This window comes from Adiantum capillus-veneris, chromosome 13 (assembly GCF_014529385.1).
Source record: "Adiantum capillus-veneris isolate H3 chromosome 13, ASM1452938v2, whole genome shotgun sequence".
NCBI lineage: Eukaryota > Viridiplantae > Streptophyta > Polypodiopsida > Polypodiales > Pteridaceae > Adiantum > Adiantum capillus-veneris.
In genome coordinates, this window is record NC_140943.1 from 115,404,618 (window position 1) to 115,423,546 (window position 18,929).

Here is an 18,929-nt window from a genome sequence, read left to right on the forward strand (position 1 = left end):
AAGTTATAGGAGCATAATGTACAGTAAAAATCTATTAAAAGGGGGGCCCTAACCCAATGATTACTGGTTTTGCTTACATGATAGTACATAAAAACGTAGGTCGCAAAAAAATGGGGGGCATAACCTGCTGCTTTTACTGATAAAAAACACCGTTTATGGCTAGCTTTGCTTAGAAAAATGAAGGCACTATTAGGGTTTTTTGTTAACCCCTCAGCTGGGTTTCGGTTTTTTATAGATGACACTCATAATTTTTAATAAAGGAAGCACTTAATGATGAGGTTCTGGCTGGAATTGGTACCACTTTACACTAAAAGTTATTCTAATGCTCTGTGATAACTGGTTCACTGGTTTTTTAAGGAAGGTGTTTGTCTAAAAATACTAGATTTGGCATATTCTGGTCGTAAACATACTAACAACACGGACAACATTGATTTTTGTGCAATGATATGGGGGAGTATGATATGGTATCTGCCTCTTGGCTTGACATAGGAGTAATAAGGTGTCGGGAGCGGATTATATACACCTAGAGGGTCTTACACATGTTACTGACGTTATATCATCATTTGCATGACACTTACTAAATTTGGTAGTACCTACTGAGTAGGTTGGCTTACTGAACTATGTCGTGGTATATTTTTTTGCCCATTATGAAGGTAAGTATCCTGTCATTTACTTATACTGATAAACCCTACAGTAAGGGTTGGCTTACTAAATTTTGTGGTGATTTCCTTGCCCACTGAGAAAGTAAGTATCTTGTCTATGCATAATGGAGCTTTGGTTGGAAAGGTACACCCCGGATGGGTATTGGTTCTTGCATATGGTAGTGTCGCTATCGATACAATAAGAAGGTTTGGGATGGGGGTGTTCTCCGGATGATTATTGGCTTCTGTGATTGGTATTGTCGCTATAATTCGATATCATGATAGAACTGTCGCTTATAAAAACTGGTATAAACCCTCTGGTTGGGTGTACTTAGTGAATTTTTTGGGCCGTCTTTTGCCTTTTAACACGCTGTTGTTGCATTTTTTTTACGACCTTGGGGGGACTTGTTGCCCAGTTGCACTACATATATGCACCTGTTTGGTATCAGTTGATGGGACGGGATAACGCAATACTCTATTTTCATTCACAACTTGACCTGGATTTTTTGGTTTGACAGTCGCACAGGCTAAGTTACCATAAAAGGCCTCTATCACTTGGCTTGCTAGGAGTTTGTGACTTATAGAAAGTAGGAAGGATCGGATTCCACTTTAACCTTATCAGTTCTAAATATATTCTACAACAGGCATAGACTCGTTATAATATGTTAAAACTTCTTTATAGACGGAGCCCCATTAATTTAGTCAAGAAGTTTGTGTTGGGGAGCATACCACTTGAAGTAGAACGGAGTATGGCCCTCTAAGTTAAGACTAAAATACCAAATAAAAGTTTGGATTAATAAAACCTTATATGAAAACAACATAATTACTTTGGACTAAGCTAGAATGTTTAAAAAATGTTAAAAGATGGACATGGATAACAACAGGTATAGTCCTTTGATACCTGTAAAACACATCCAAGGCTAACATATCTGTTGTCTTTTTTGGATGGATGCAGGTAAGGAATCTATCTTATCTTGGAAGGTTATTTTGGCTTTTACCAGTTGTCCAATACAAGATTACACATACACCTATTGCAAGGGAAGTACTTATTATATCTGTATATTGAATCGAGGATTCATTTATATCAAACATTGTACAAAGATAATTTAAGACTTTGTTTTTGTACTTATCATTTTATTCTATGAAAAGTTTTTGTCATGTTGCCCATTCATGGATTTCTCTCTCTCTCTCTCTCTCTCTCTCTCTCTCTCTCTCTCTCTCTCTAATTTTGTCAAGCATGCCTCCTCCCATTTCAAGAGAATGAGGAAGGTTCTTGCAAAAGTGTAGGCCAGTTGCACATTGTTGCAAGATAGAGCTTGAAGAAGCTAACATAGTGGCTACCATTTGGTAAATTGTTTCGACGTTTATATACAAGCCCAAACCCTCTTGGTAGAAAATGTTTCTCCCTTATCTCTTACAATGACAGAGACTCTCCCCTAATCAAGAAACCCAAAGCAAAAGACTCCCCCCTTAGTGGTCAAAATTCTTTTTTCACGCTTTGCATGCAATCTTAATATCTCTCCTAACTTGATTAAACCTCTCACGCTTCAACTGAACACCACACCCAAACTATCCCACCTTCCCAAACCTCTTATTTGTTGGCTTAATGCACCCAATGTCGGAAAAATGGTAACCCCCAATTCTTGCACCCCTCCTTGATCGCTTTGTTATAACAAACACCCCCCCTCTCTTATGTTGGAACCCTCTCTAGGTTTGAACCATTAATATAATTTTGGTATATCCAGCCCCTTTCCCCCATAAATGTTTGGGCCTCTCTTAAATGTTTCTCCCCCCAAATTTTGCACTTTATGCCTTTATCCTTCTTTCTAGCCTCTCTTTCCTTGTTGTTACCTTCCAAAGGGTGCACATCATACCAAATTATGTCAGTTTTTACTTTTGTGTACCAAAAGATGCCAGTATTTATTGCTGGGTACCTCAAAACTCTCTATCCTCCTCTTAATCCTCACCTTCCGTACCCACCTTGGGTTTGTAACCCAAAACCCTTATTTATACCCCCCACTCCTTGTAAAGAAATTAGCACTATTGATGAGCTTTATATAAGCGAAACGCGTTTAGTGTTAATTGTCTTTTCCTTCCCCCCCCCCCCCCCCCCCCCCCCCCCCTAATTCTCCTTTCTCATCATTACCATTTCTTGGTAAGTATCGCTTGCTTAAAGTGCATAAAAAGACTGAGTTGTTTTTGTACTTATTATTTTCCTTTCTCTGGAGCCAGTTGTCTTTTGAATGTAAAACTTCAATTATGTCTTATTATTTATGGTAAAACAACTACACACACACACACACAAAGTTGGTCATAACATCTGACCATGATAGTATCTGGAGGGATTCTGATTGTGCACTGAATTACTGTATCTTGCTTAAAAAATGTGACATTTAACCATGTACACTCAATTTAAATTTGAGTTGGTACCTTATGGGAGTTTTACCTTATGCTTTACTATACATAATGATTACTACTAACTTTTTGCTATAGAGAACACAATAGCTAAGTGAAGCTATCCAATATGTTGTTTCGTTAGCATGGTGCCTCTAAAAACCTAACTCTGTGGGAGTAGTCCCTTGTGGAATTAACTTAAAAAGAAAAATACCTTGTGGTTCTAACTTTAAAAGGTAAACCTTTCCCTGTATGGCACCTCCTAGCTTAAACCACTACGAGGAATTCTATGCAATATCTATCACCACCGATCCACTTCCCTTTCTGATGATGATGGCGGCCCGGTGAGGCTTGTAGCTCAGCCCTTTCATGATATCTCCTCCTCTCTAGGGCCCGCTCATGATCCCTATGGGGATTGTGCACAACGGAGGGCTTGCAGAGTGCAGCCATACCTAGCATGCTGTTCGGGTGACGAATGCTGACATGCTTCTAACACATACACAACCACTACTCCTATATTAAGGTGAGGGGCTCTTCCCTTTACTTAGACTTGGGTTTGTATTCTACCTATTAGCATACAAGAAAAACAGAAATATTTCATGTTTTGGGCAATGGGTTTTTGATATATCATGTCCCGTGCAAACAACTTGATATGGGCAACATTGGTTGTACTGGTAATGAGAGAACAAGATGTCATTAGTATTATACTTGACTTTCCCCTGGCACTTTGGAGATTATTTTTACTTCTGCTCACAGGTTCTAGTTTCCCTCAAAATCTCAGGTTTTAGATAATCTCTCGCTCTATTGGATGATTATGATAGGTTTTTCTTACTTTAGTACATTGAAAGAGAATGGTTTTTTGCTGGTTTCTTGTCCTGCTCACTTTACTTGAAAATTTATTAAAACTAATATATGCAATCGTTGTAGTAGTTGCTTATGAAAAAATTACTTTTTACATTACATACTACCTGAGGTGGGTTTGGTATTGTAACAAAGGGAAACTTGGTAGCCTTGACTTGCTAAACTGATTTTTTTTTATATTTGTGCTTCATTATGCAGATGTCTTTTGCTAACTGTGTTTAAGATAGGAAACATGGTCTACAACACATTTTCGTATATAGTGTTGCAACACAGTAAGTAATAGCGGCCCTACTATATAGACTTAGCCAACCCATATGATGGATTATACCTGTTTTAAACAGCAAGGAAAGATACTCCTCAGATAAGCCATATTTAGCCACGGACCACCACTTGGTGGTTTTAATTTCATCATGCTATACGACTGATTATGCCCCCCAAAAAATTGTTTTGTATTCTCGCTTAAGTGCCATTATCAAACAGTAAAAAAACAGTGAATATCCGGTATGAATAATCTTTTTTATGTACCAACAATTAAGTAATGACCAGTTGAAAAGACTAGCGATAGTACCATAGTAATGCTCCCAAAAAAACCACCTTTACCATGTAATGCCAGTCAAAGCCGACCACTGTAGTGGTCCTTACCATGCTGTAGAATGGGGAACAGAGCCCACCAAACAAAGGTCCAATCACCTATATCATGCCATGCTAAGTATAGTCATCCTGATTATTTAAAAACACCATTTGTTAAAGTACATGTATTTTTATGAAACAACACTTTACCTTTTAATTTTTTAAAAATGATAGTAACCAAATTATTAATACTAAGACCAACCTGAGTTGGCTGAGTTGTAAGCTCCATGCTTGGTACAACAGAGGTGAAGAAAAACACATAGTTCTCACTCTTGACACAAGTAAAACACACGCAAATCTAAGTGAGGGTACGAATGCGCCCTCCCCTCTTTAAATAGAAGAAGGAGTTGACCTGCTTTTTTGGCTAGCTCTGGCTTTTTGGCTCTGGGTAATACTTCTCTGACCCGAGCAATTACTTTTTTGGGCTAATAAATCTGATAATAATTTGAAATTCAATCCTTTATGTTAATTATGCTTACCTACTCCAAAGTATTGGTCTTTATCTGGTCTCAAGATTCTCTTAGTTGACTTTTTTGCTTACCCAACAAGATCTTGTTCTTAGAGATGATGGATCATTTTTTTGGGTATAGGACTAACATACCCTGCTTATAGTAATTTGAGAGCTTGCTTTTGTATTAAAAGCAGTTGGGTACAAAGAAATTTCTAGCTAGTTTTACTATGAGTAGTTGGCTTGTTCCATGTAAATGGCTCGAGCTCGGAGCATATTTTAGAAGATGAAGTTATAGAACTTTGCATGGCATGCAAGTTTTTTCCATACATTTTTAGCTAAAGCAATACATAGAATAGTATAGGTAACCATACACTCTAAACACTAAGCCCTATGCCCATATCCTAAACACTACTCGGTTGCCATCAATATAGGAACAAGTTTTCATCCACAGGGCATCGTGATGCTTTTTGGTGTTGTTCATCATTGACCTACCATGTTATTAGATGGAAGTTCTTGCATGAGTTGGAAAAGAAAAGGCACTCTTTAAGAAGGGGACGACACTAACTTAATAAGAGGATATAATGAGTAGTAAAAGGGGATTTACGGACCCTAAAGAGGAATTATTTTTTGATGTCATGCAGATTTTGAGAACGAGTAGTGACGATGAAGAAAAATAACAAACAATAAAGAGGGAGTTTGAATTCATTAAAGAATTAAAAGTTTACAAAGAGATCATTTTTTCGAGGCAGTTTGTTTTAAGGTGCCACATCAATATGCTATGATAAGGTGATTCATGTATGTGACTTTTTAATTGAAAGTTCTAGTAATTTTCTATTATTTTTGAAAATTTGCATATGCAATTTTATATTATTTGTGATGATTTGAATTGCAATTTGTTTCGAAGATTTGCATCACTTAGGTTTTATACTATTTTTTGAATATCTGCATTGCAATTTGTTTTTATTAGATGGAAGGTTCATAGATGCAAAGAAAATAAGTCAAACAATCAATTAATTGTTTGATTATAAAGCTCTTGGCAAACTCTCTCTCTCTCTCTCTCTCTCTCTCTCTCTCTCTCTAGGTCTTGAGTTCAAGACCTGTCAAATAGATTTAAGACGTTAAACCTCTTCTTTTTCTTTGAATTTTTGATGCTTTTTGCTTTTGAAGCTATAAAAAGAACACCTACGTCCCGCAAGGGCGTGCGAGAGCAGAGATGGGTCGGCGATCAAGGAGAGGTGATCATGGATTGGTGCTAGTGGTGGCAGTGAGCGTGATAGCAACTCTGGCTCTTTTTGCATACGCAATAACATTCAATATCTCATACAGTGTGCCTCAGCTCGCGGCCGCCATAGCCACTCATGCAGAGCGCCGATCGTCGTCGACATCGCCTGATCTCTTCACTGTACACGACTCGCCCTTTGCCATCCCGCCGTATGGCGTCATCAACCGCAAATTGAAGGTCCAAGCACAAGAGCGCACGGCGGTCTCTCCTACAGGAGCATCGGACCCTCTTCAAATAAAGCCGTCATCACGTCGCTCTGATCATGGCGCAGCTTATATTGCTCCTCCATATGAAGCTGATGCTGTTGTTGACGATGGTGCAGCTAGCTTTTTGATGACCAAAGAACTTGTGTTGGAGTTGATGCGGCCCTCGAAGAAGAATTGCAATTTCTAATTTCTCTATTATCTCTAGGTGTCCTTCTTTCTTCTTCGTTTCGACACGCATTGTTGTTTGTTGGTGGCACTTCCTTTCCCTGCCTTTCAAGGGAAAGGAAGTAGAGGTTTTTTTGAGCCTTTATCTAATTATGCCATGTGCCAGATCTCTCTCTCTCTCTCTCTCTCTCTCTCTCTCTCACTCACTCACTCACTCTCTCTCTCTAGGCAAGGCACCAAGGAAAACTTTATACATCTTGGTATCTACAACACGACTTGATATACACACGCCTTACAGAACCACACAGTGGGAATAACAAACTTCCCAATGGGGAGGCAAGAGAACGTAGCCCGTTAGCCTCGAATCCTCAACCTTGGGGCTACAACATGAAGCTCTCTCTCTCTCTCTCTCTCTCTCTCTCTCTCTCTCTCTCTCTCTCTCTCACACACACACACACACACACACACACACACACACACACACACACACACACACACACAAAGGCATTGCCATTGTGTGTGGAAGCAATTTTTAAGCCTAGATCACCTAAATAGAAACTTATGGATTTTTCTTTATAATGCAAATAAAAACCCCTTCTGTAGATGTGATCTTGTAAATTTTAAAAACCACTACCAAGTAAAATACTCCTTATTTTGAGTGATGCCCCCCCTGCGTGCCCCCGCCCTCCCTTCTGCCCCCTAAAGTAGACAATGCAGCTCTCACATAAGTCAATGTAAGCATATAACTAGTCATGCTTGGTTTGTATGGTTGTAATGCTTTGTGAAAATTAGGCACAAAACACCATATTAAATAAAATGAAAAATTCTCAATAAAGTGGGAATCTTAAACTTTGACTCTTCCCACTTAAAATGGGAAAATCCCACTTATTTTGAGAAATTCTAATTATGAAAATTTGGAAACTATTACACACCATGACTTTTGTTCACGCATGAGGTCATCATGTTGAATATGTGTTCCAATCACTTGTAGGATGATTTTTTAATTCTTAAAAGAGCACACATCTCATAGGATATGTGGTGTTGATAAACACCACATATGTGGTGTTGATAAACACCTTTTATACCACAAGCATCATGGCAAAATTAGAGCCTTATATAAATTGATTTCTCACGCCTCAATTGCTAAGTCAAACCCATGATTAACATTTTATCGTTCTTGCTCTACTGCTTGCCTTTCTAGAAACATGCTTTAAGATCTTCACCCTATTTGAATTCTTTGGTTGCCCCCTTCTTACCCATATGAAGACAATTGCATGATCAACCTCATTGCTTATCCCAACAGTTTTCATAAACCTCAACATCACTCACACCCTTACACTACAAGAGGTTATGTACACTTGTGACACTTTTAGCGACCGAAATACATTGGGTTTTTATACTCCCCGACGTCACTAAGACCGTCGCTATAACCGTCGCTATATAACGACGGTTACAGTCTTTCTATAGTGACTCTTATAACGATGTAGCAGAACCTTATATAGAGACGCTTATAGCGGCGCACGAGAGTAAAAAAATTTAGGTGGCAGGGCATTCACCCATCAACCATATTGAATGTTTCCAGAATAGTATAAACCAAGATAAGCCCAGATTCACCTTTGAAAGAAAGTGCAAGGTATAGACCCAAAGTAGTCACCCACAAGAAAATATAACCATTAACTCCATCATGGATAGTATTGTTTGTAGAATAAAGATACAAAACTGACAAAAGTAATTGGACGAAAGTAAATCAATGACAATTATACACATCATAGGCAAAATCACTTGATTGTTAAGCTTTGCAAATGTAATAATTACAAAAAAATTATTATTATTGAGAAAATACATGGCTTTTCAATAGTTACAAAAAGACGTATACACGTCATCTCATTATACATGCTATGACAAAAGGAAACTAATGCTATCTGTTTACGGCTAGACTGACATCATCTAATCAGACGTCTCATCGCGAGCTCATCGGGTTCAAGCGGCGTATCTATCGGATTCTGTAGAAAAAAACAATAAGACTTTCTGTAAGTATAAACATATAATTGCAAAACAATCTATTTTCTTAGCTTATCATTAAAATACAACAAATGTAAAAGAGTAAAGTGAAATATTAACCATGCCGCCGCGAGAACTCAGAATGACTATCATGGCGTTTAAGCCCTTTCTGTCTGCATACTCGCGCTTGTACGATGTGGGGTCACATCCTGTCACATCGACCACTGTTCAAAACATACAAAGAATCCATTATGTTAGAATTTAAAAGTACAAATAGACGTAACTACCAAACCTAAAGAGCAATTACGAAATCGGTCTCAAATGATGCCCACCCACCACTCCCCAAGTGGTGCGAGTTCCCTGCCTCTACTCGCGCTTTGGCTGCCTCCTTTTCTTGCTTCCACTTGTCAGGATTCTCGCGTGTTGCTCGCTTCTCATTCTTCCAATCTTCTTTGGACAGCCAATCTGGTCTATTCCACCCATGCTTTATTGCTTTTTGTAGTTCAGAACACTTGTGCTTACAGTATTCATGCATTCGAACCTTCATCAGGTCTTCATTGAAGCGCTCATCCCGACTTGACACGGGAAACTCGTCATGCATCATGCTAATGACTCTGTCTTTTAATTCATTTGACACGACACTCCAGGTGAGGTGTTTAGTATGTAGTGTCTAAACACCTGAGAGAAAATCCCATGTTAACAAGAAGATACACGAGTTCATACGCTGGGATGTTGCATCCCTCAACCTGTGGATTGGAGGTTTGCCTCAAGAGTGGTACACATCATGTAATTTTCACGCTTCAGTACGTCAACTTGCTAGTTTAATGCCAACAGTCAAGCAGGATACAGTGCTCGACACATCGTAGGTTCATTCCATAGCCTCACATGTCAAGAAAAATGGTGGCTACCATGGAATCATAACATTCAAGCCAAAGTAGCCCGTGATACTATGTTGTACCGAGTTCTGGTTTGCAGAGGACTTGACTCCTTTGCAACTTTGATGTAAGAGAGAAGAGCTTACCAAGGTCCGTGAAGCCAGAGCAGCTGGGAAATGGGCAGTTTACCGTGGAGGATGTGCAATCATTGAGGACTTTCGGTCTACCAAGACAATCCCTAATGATACCACATAATTAGTAGTAGTTTCTCTTCTATTTGTAAAATGGAGTTAGACACTGCCACTAAGTCCGTCTAGGAGACGGCTAGTGGTAAGACCCCTCCATTGTAGGTTGTGAACACCGCCCTCTCCCACGAGAAGAGGACGTACTTTCCACCCTCCTCTTCTAGAGAGGAAAACAATTTTATATGCATCTTTGGTCCCATGGGTCATATGTGACCTTAGTGGACGATAATGGATCTCTCTCTCTCTCTCTCTCTCTCTCTCTCTCTCTCTCTCTCTCATGCTTGTATCAGTTATCATGTAGTTTTGCCTATAAGGGCATATCTTATGACGTGTTGATGCTCCAAAGAGATAGAATCCTATGCTATTAATAGCCCTTGAACACAGCCAAAATACCTTTCACTTAGAGCACAAAGAAATAGTCAAGTGTTAGTACCAAAACCAATAGTGAACACTGTCAAGTTAAGTGAAGGTGATGAGTATAGATGGATAAGAGGCAACACAACAAAGGGTAACAAATCAAAAGGGTGGCTAAATCTCAGCACCCATTGATGGCACAAGGTCACCATGAAGGAGAAAGAGATGTCTGGATACCAACTCCACAAGTCAAAGCATACAAGGTGCACTAAATGCTGGGAGATCGGGAGAACGGGTGCTAGAATTCTTCAAACTTTCAACACACACACACACACACACACACACACACACATCAAACCTCTCACAATTGCTTCCTTAGCTAAGCACAAACACAAGTAGACAAGGAAACACCATACACAATCTCAAATGGATATTTGCTTATACTAGAGTGAGTGGTATTGATATAGGCAAACTGTAAAATATGCACATAATCATCCCAATTTTTTGGTTGAGAAGAAACAGTAAATCAATGATGATAAGATTAGTTACTTCAATTTGACCATTAGACGCAAGATGGATGAAAAAGTAAAATCAAGTTAGTACCAAGAATTTCAAAATTTGTAGTTCAAAAGCAATAGAAAATTTGGAATCTGATTATATATTATTACCTTCGGCAAACCATGATGCGGAAGAATAGTTTAAAGAAAGAGAAGTGTAGCTTGATGCTATGAAAGTTTTTTGGCAAGGAATGAAGATATTGGGCACTCTCCTATTGTATATGGTTAGCATTACAATTGGGATAGTTGGCATGGAATGGTTAATTACTATGTTGTCTTTATTTTTCACTAGTAGTGAGTTTATATTCTGTAGATTGGAACTCTAGAAACTGAGGAGAAGGCACCGGCAATAATATCAAGAATACTTCTTGGCCATTTATTTTTGCATGGATGTTGTAATTATTTTTTCAATAAGCCCATACGGCTCCATTGTACAATGCTAGAGAGAACCTACCCTATGAAGATTCATGCAATAAGTGATATGTACCACCTATGAACTCGAATGTAAAAAGGGGCCTCTAATTTTTGGCACCAACTTAGTTGATAAATAAATTAAATATCCAACTCCACAATAGGTGTTGTGGAGTTTGGGGGTTATACCATTTAAGCCACTCTCTTGGAATATTCCTTCTATCTTCTCTTATGCTATGCTATGTGTAGTAATAGTGTTAACGTCTTTATCTCTTATAGGCTTTAACCATCAGAGCTATTCTTGTGCGAGAGTGTGTAAGAGTTTGTCTCCTCCCTTTTCTTTGTGTACTATTATGTGTGTGTGTGCACGCCAACATCTCTCTCTCTCTCTCTCTCTCTCTCTCTCTCTCTCTCTCTCTCTCTCTCTCTCTCTCTCTCTCTCTCTCTCTCTCTCTCTCTCTCTCTCCTGCGCGCGCACTCGTGTGTGTGTGTGTGTGTGTGTGTGTGTGTGTGTGTTTGATTGAAACATCCCATCATTTAGAATCATATATTGAGAGAACTTAAATACTGTTTGCACTTACCATGTTGTGTAAAGACCAAAGCAAAGTACAGTTTTTTTGATATAAAACTTATTACAAGATACTTCGATACATGAAAAAGTAGGAGCTTTTTAGCCGGAACTCCTAGTAGATGAAAGCGGGGATCTTTACCTGCCAACCAACCACAAGTACAATTAATTAGAATTAATTTGCACTAAATGGGTGACATGTATATCAAGCAATCCCCACTACTTGTTATCGATGTCACACCCTGGACCCCAACCATACTCCTACTTATATGTTATGTTCTCCTGGCTTGTCTATGTAAGTAGGGTCGCTTATGGTCTGTGAAATTTTTTATTGGTTTACAAGGTTTGGAAATGAGGTCTCTAATTGCTATCGGCTTGGTTCGCTTTTTTCCTTTATGGGCTGCCATGAGCTTGTCCCGAATCTGTTGTAGCTTAAATTCATCTCGAGTGATGCTCATCCTAGCTGTCTGCCTGTATCCCTGTTTGTCATCAATGGTTACACTTATGAGTTGAGCATTTTGAGATACTATACTAGATGTTGTCCTAAGGGCAGCCCTATCTTTGTGGTTCCTAAGTATGCTTTCCAAGTTATATCTAATTTGTGAAAATTTTGGCAGCATTTCATTTGAAAAACCTTCTTACAAATTATATATGTCCTCGTAAGAGGTTTGCCATATATCCCCATTGAAATCATTACTCCATTCTTAGATAACAATCTTAAAGAAAAGTAGCTAAGGAAAAAAAAACTTCTTGTTTACAAAAACAATTGTACTCACTAATTTCTCTATCAATTCACATAATTTAGCATTCTTATATGACATCTATTCATCAAGGAAGTTGGCATATACCTTCCTTCACACTTTTAAATGCTAGGTAGTAATAAAAAAAAACCATGGTTACACACATGAGTTTAGTAGTCGTAAATCTTACACTACCTGTTGCCTTAGGGCATCCTTAGCTCTATGGTTCATTTTTCAGTCTTATTCTTTATAAGTACATCTAGCTTGTGAAATATTCGGCAGCATTCTGTTTGTACAACCATTATTTTTTCAAGGAAAACCTCTTATCTAATGACCTATGTCCTCACAGGAGGTTGTCCCATATTCATTCCAACTCTTTTACATATTGAATGTTAGACCTTAATCATCAAACAACCAATGATTACACACATGAGCGTATGCTTTTTAGATTTTCTACTACATGCTGCCTTAGGGCAATTCATATCTCTATGGTTTGTAAGTTAGCATTCCAATTTGTAACTATAACCAAAAATTTTGGCAGCGTTCTATTTGTAACTCCTTTCTTTAAAAAAAAAAACCAGTTTTACATCATGACATGTGTCCTCACAGGAGGTTGTCATATATCCTCTTTCAAACTTTTGATACATTTTTATGCAAGATAATAATTTTAACAAACCGATAAGGAAAAAAGCAAAAGACGGTTTTTAACCACCACTGTTTAAACCCATTTGTCGGCGAGGCTTTTTGTATCAAATCACCTGGTAATTATTGCTTGCAGTAGCCATCAGTAGTGATCCTCCTTTCCACTTTATGTTCAAGACAATGTACCACTTGAAACTACTTCTTCAACTGTCCAATCATTATGTATACATATATTAGTCTTACAATCCAAATTTTCAAATAATGCATATTATACATTCGGTTAGCATGTTAATGTGAAGAACGCATGTGAATTTCACATCATTTGAAACACCCTCAAATTTCACATAAGTTTGTACATAGTTATTAGTCTTGTGATACCGCTTTTTGAATATGTATATTATACAAACAGTTTTTTAAGCCAATATGATGCTTTAATGTGTTTATGTGCTTATGCTTTGGTATATGTATGCTGAGTCATACGTATATAAGTATGCTATACCGTAGGAGTAAGTGCGTGCTTATGGTTATGACCATCACCATACTTACAGTTCTATGTGTGTAAACTCTGATGTTGGTTCTATATTCGAGACCAACTCGTTGGTACTTACTTATTATATGATGCTTTAATGTGTTTATGTGCTTATGCTTTAGTACATGCATGCCGAGCCATACATACATAAGTATGGCAAACCGTATGAGTAAGTGCGTGAGTATGGTCATGACCATCACTGTATTTACAGTTTAGCGTGTGTAAACTTTGATGTTGGTTCTATATTTGAGCCCAACTCGATGGTATTTACTACTCATATCTGTGTAGTTAGCAAGCTTTTTTGTAGTGTATGCAGTTTTACCTCTACCTACCGTGTGTATGAGCCTTCAAATACAAAAACTCTCCATGTTCTATTTGCTCTTGTGCATGTAATTTGAACAAAACGAAGGAGACACCAGTTTTTATGTATGCGAAAAAACTCTCAAAAAACGTTTTACTTGCTTGCTCGTTTTGCTGAGTAGATAAAGCGGGTAGGAGTTTCCACCCTTTGCCATAGGATACTTTTTGCGCAGCAGGTTACCGTTTGTGTAGATTAGGACTGGTAGCGCTTGTGCCTCTCTGTTGAGAGTTAGCAAAGTATTAATAAAATATATAAGGGTGCTACTTGAGGACTCTCTGTTGAGTAATAAAGTAGCGCCTGAAGGACTAACGCCTAGCTTGCATAAGAGAACGAGAAGAGAACCTGCCTCGTTTGCAAACGATTATGCTACGCTATCTGCGAGTGCTTATGCTCCTAGAGTTTTAAGTGCTAGCTGTAGGAGGTTGCTTACGCTACATCTTTATATAGCTTTCTGTATACGGCTCTTTATGGCCTTGCGTTTGGTTTTTTAGGCAAGTGGCACCTCTCAATACAGCTAGGCCTTTACTCAATGGCTTGACCTTGCCAGAGTACCTCTTTAAGAGATTTTATTTGAAGAATGATCTTTTCTTTTTAACCCAAATGTCAAAGTGAGATATATACTTTTTTTTAAATCCATTTTTTTTGGCCACTTTGTGTACAAAACCGGCCACTGAATTGGATGATCCATGTTACGCTTCCGATGTATCCCTTCTTTAAAAAAAAAACAGGTATGATTTATGCATCGCATATTCATTTGTAACCAACCACAGTATCTTGACCGCTATGTTTTAACGGATAATGTGCTCTTCCTTGATAAAAACCTGTCCATTTTTAGCCAAATAATACCATACTTATTTTTAAGGAGCACCCCTTTTGCACAAATTCAAGGGCCAATGCGAAAACATCACACAATATTAAGATTTCAAAAAAAGGGCGGGATTTTTTTACATTTTTTCCCTAGAGCATTGCTCCATGTGAGCAGTTATTACAAAAAAAGGTTTTTTATTTAGCATACCTGATACAGTTAAAGATGCCTACATCCATATGGAGGCCAAGTTACCAAATAAATTACAAATTAAGGGGCTTGTCTATGCTAGAAGCAAAAAAAAAAGGGGGGGTTTCTGGCTTTGAAATCCATCATCTCATCCTGCATTTGTGATATCCGTTCTTCTATCAATCATCTGTCAATGATGTTGTTGCCTGTGTCATGTTTAGAAAAAACAGTTAACAAACCCTTTGGTAAATGTAAGCACGTGTGTGTTGTGTGTCCATAATATCTCCCCGTGTGTGTGTGTTGTGTGGTTGTGTGTCCATAATATCTCCCCGTGTTTTTGTGTGTGTGTGTCTCAAAAGATGTGTTCATACTTCACATAAGCAGGCATTGAGTCGAGTATGGTAAGCAAGGAGCAGATCTTAAAAAATACAGTATAGAGTATTGAGCCTAGAGCGAGGGATTGACCCTATAAGCATGGGTGTGTGGATTGGGAATTGAGTGGGGGTGGATGTGTGTACTATCCCAGTGTCTTGGTTATCATGCATCCCATGTTCCATACATTGTGTGTGTGTGTGTGTGTGTGTGTGTGTGTGTGTGTGTGTGTGTGTGTGTGTGTGTGAACATCTTTTCCTACTAGTCCTTCTTTTCCCTTCTCAATCACTAAATTTATGCAAGTGTTCATTCTAACATAAAGAATTCACAAAAACTTTACCCTAAGTATGCTAATAAACATTGCAAGGCATATGCGTTTAAGGAAGGTGATTATGTTATGCTTTGAATTGAAAAGCAAAGGATTAAAATTATTGATACCATTGTTTTTGTAAAGCTTGCTCCACGTTTTTATGGTCCTTTGAAGATTTTTGCTATCATTAATGATGTTTCATTTTGTTCAGACTAACCCTCATGCCAGCACATTCACAATGCTTTTCACATTCTTGCTTTAGTCTTTTGAACATATTATGAATGATCTACGTCAAACGTCTCAAAACCCAAAGACACAAAGAATCCCACAATCCTCTCAGACCAAGCTCTAGGAGCTTGCTTCATCCCATATAGTGTTTTCTTTAACCTGCATATAAGGTTAGGCTGATATTCACATAACCCTGTGGTTGCACCATATACACAAACAATTTCCTCCAAGTCTCCATTCAAGAAAGAATTCTTTACATGCATGTGTTTCAACACCCATCCTAAAGCCACAACCACTACAATAAATACACAAATGGTAGCCATCTTGGCTACACGGCTGAATGTCTCCTCATAATCAATCCCTTACATTGGTGCCTTCTCCTCAGCTCTCAGAGTTCCAATCCACACAACATAAACTCACTATTAGTGAAAAATAAATATAGCACAGTAATTACATGCCACTGGAGATACGCATCTACGTAGATGACTTGATTATTGGAGGTGATAATGTGATTCGACAAGAGGGTGTATAAGCTCTACTTACATAGGAGTTTGGGATGAAAGACTTGGGAGATTAGCGGTATTTCTTGGACATTGAAATTGTTTGCACAGAAGAGGGTGTATGGCTATCTTGAAGATGATATGATTTGGACATGCTAGAAAAAGTATGGTATGGTCGTTTGTACGCCAAAGAATGCTACCATGTACAGGAAGATGGTTGATAGCTTGATCTAGTTGACTATATCATGTCCAAATTAAGCTGCATAGTTAGATTGGTGTATCAATTTATCGAGTCTCCTAGGAAAACACACTTGGATGCAGTGAAGCTCACATTGTGCCATGTGAGCAGTACCATGAATTATCAATTTTGGAGGCCTGATGTCGAGTTGCAGCTCTATTGTTACACAGATGTGCATTGGAATGCTAGCACATATGATTGTAAGTCTATCAATGGATTCATGTTTTCTATCACATGGGCGAGCCAAAAGAAACCTCTACAATCGCTGTATTGAGTACAAACATAGAGTATAAGGGTGTTGCAGTGGCAGCATGTGAAGTAGCACGGCTAGGATTGCTATTTAGGACTTTGGAGTACAGTTATAGAGGCTGATTCTCATCTACTGTGACAACCTCAACAGCATACAGTAGGCTTGGAACCCACCGTTTAGTGTGAGAAAAAATCACATTGAGGTGCATTACCACTTTATTAAAGAGAGGTTCTTGGTAGGTGACATTGACCTTGAGTACGTGACAATGGATAAGCAAGTTGCAGATATCTTCATGAAGGCCCCTGAAGTGACAAAGCTGTGGTGATTTTGAGAAATCCTTGGCATACGAGGGATGTCATTGATCCTGAAGGTGGGTGTTGAGATGTCAAGCTCAACATGCACTACTCCTCGATGACTTCATTGATAATCATCAATTGGCATTGCCTTGGTGGATACACATATCTTTACTAGTGATACTACAACTCGACTACACTGACTTGGTTTACCTACTAGAGTGATAACATACTTATCCATCTAGCTCACTCACTACCAGTTTACACTAGACTATTGTACTAGTTTCCCCTTATGTTGTACTTTCCCTTTTATGCTTTTTAGATTTCTTATCTTGAGTTAGCAAAGATGCTTTGTAGACTTCTTATCTTTAGAGAAAAGGAAGAAGTAGAAGGTTTTGCCTCCATCTTTGTGTGTGTTTAAGTATAAAAAAACCCCTTAAAATTGAACCATACTTAGACACTTGTATTAAATAATATATTAAATAACAATATTTTAAAACAATATGTCATAAACCTCAATTATCAATTCATATACACTAATACAACATTCTGCATCTAATGGATAATACAATCATTTAGATAAAAAATTTGATCTTTGATCACTACAATATAATATCTTAGTGTTGTATCTTATGTGCTCATCCTTTGGGATGAACTTCCACTATATCTACATGTAGAAGGATCCAGCTGGTACATTGGACGATCTTCTGTTACTGCTGTAATTTTCGTTGTAGTCCCAAGGAAAGAATCTCTTACCTGTCACCATCCAAGAAGCACAAGCCTGTCAGAACTGGCATTACTTGGGAAGACAGGTGTCAACGACTCCCTCCCCTTGTTATCGGTGTCAAAAATTACAACAAAACTAACATCATAACAAAGATCTAATATTAAGTTTGAGCCATTTATTTATGCTAATGTTTACATCATTTAATTCCAAAAAAATCTTACAGCATCTCCTTTGTAAATTGGATCAATTCTCAAAAATTTCAGTCTACTGCCATCTTTCTTTGGACTAATTTCAAGTAAACATTTGTGTTAAACATTATGCATCTATTCGATAGCATCAAAAAGTACTTTTATAATTGTGAATTCACCACTATATACTTACCTTCATCAGAAGTGATTTCCTGCAACTAGGCAAATGTTTAAGTTGAACCGTATGTTATTTATATACATATTGTGAGACGGATGTTTAAATTCTGTTTAGTCAACCTGTAAGTATTATTAAAACCTAAGAAAGGTAGCATTATAGGACCCAAAAAGTGCATCAAAGAGTGCATCAAAAAGTACAAATACGCAAACTTTGTCGTTACACCCTGGTTATCAAATAATTCATATGAGAAATACCTAGCAGCTTATGAGCATACTCTCAAAGTATTCACACTAAGCATGTCTATGTGTGCTATGAATCGCGTGTTTATGTGTCCTTATGCATCTTTTTGCAGTGACCTATTCTGGATACATTTCATTTGTAACTCAAGAAGGACCGTATGTACATGTACGTATAGGGCTTGTGAAGTTTTATGTACACCTATGTGCGAGTAGCATACAGGTACCCAGATGATGGTATCGGAGTTGAACATGTAAGAGAGTTATAACATGTCAAGCATCATCGCATAGTATTACGACTCGACTCAGCAAATTGCAGCCCAGTGGTGTTATGTAAGTGAGAGGGAACCCCAATCCTAAGGCACGACAGTCGAGGTAGTGAACATACATATCTATGTCCAAGATTACCATGTAGTAATCAGTTGTTAAAAAATCCAGTCAATGTCCAAAGCTAGTACTGACAAGACAAGTAATGACAAACATCGTCTATTGTGTATGTCTC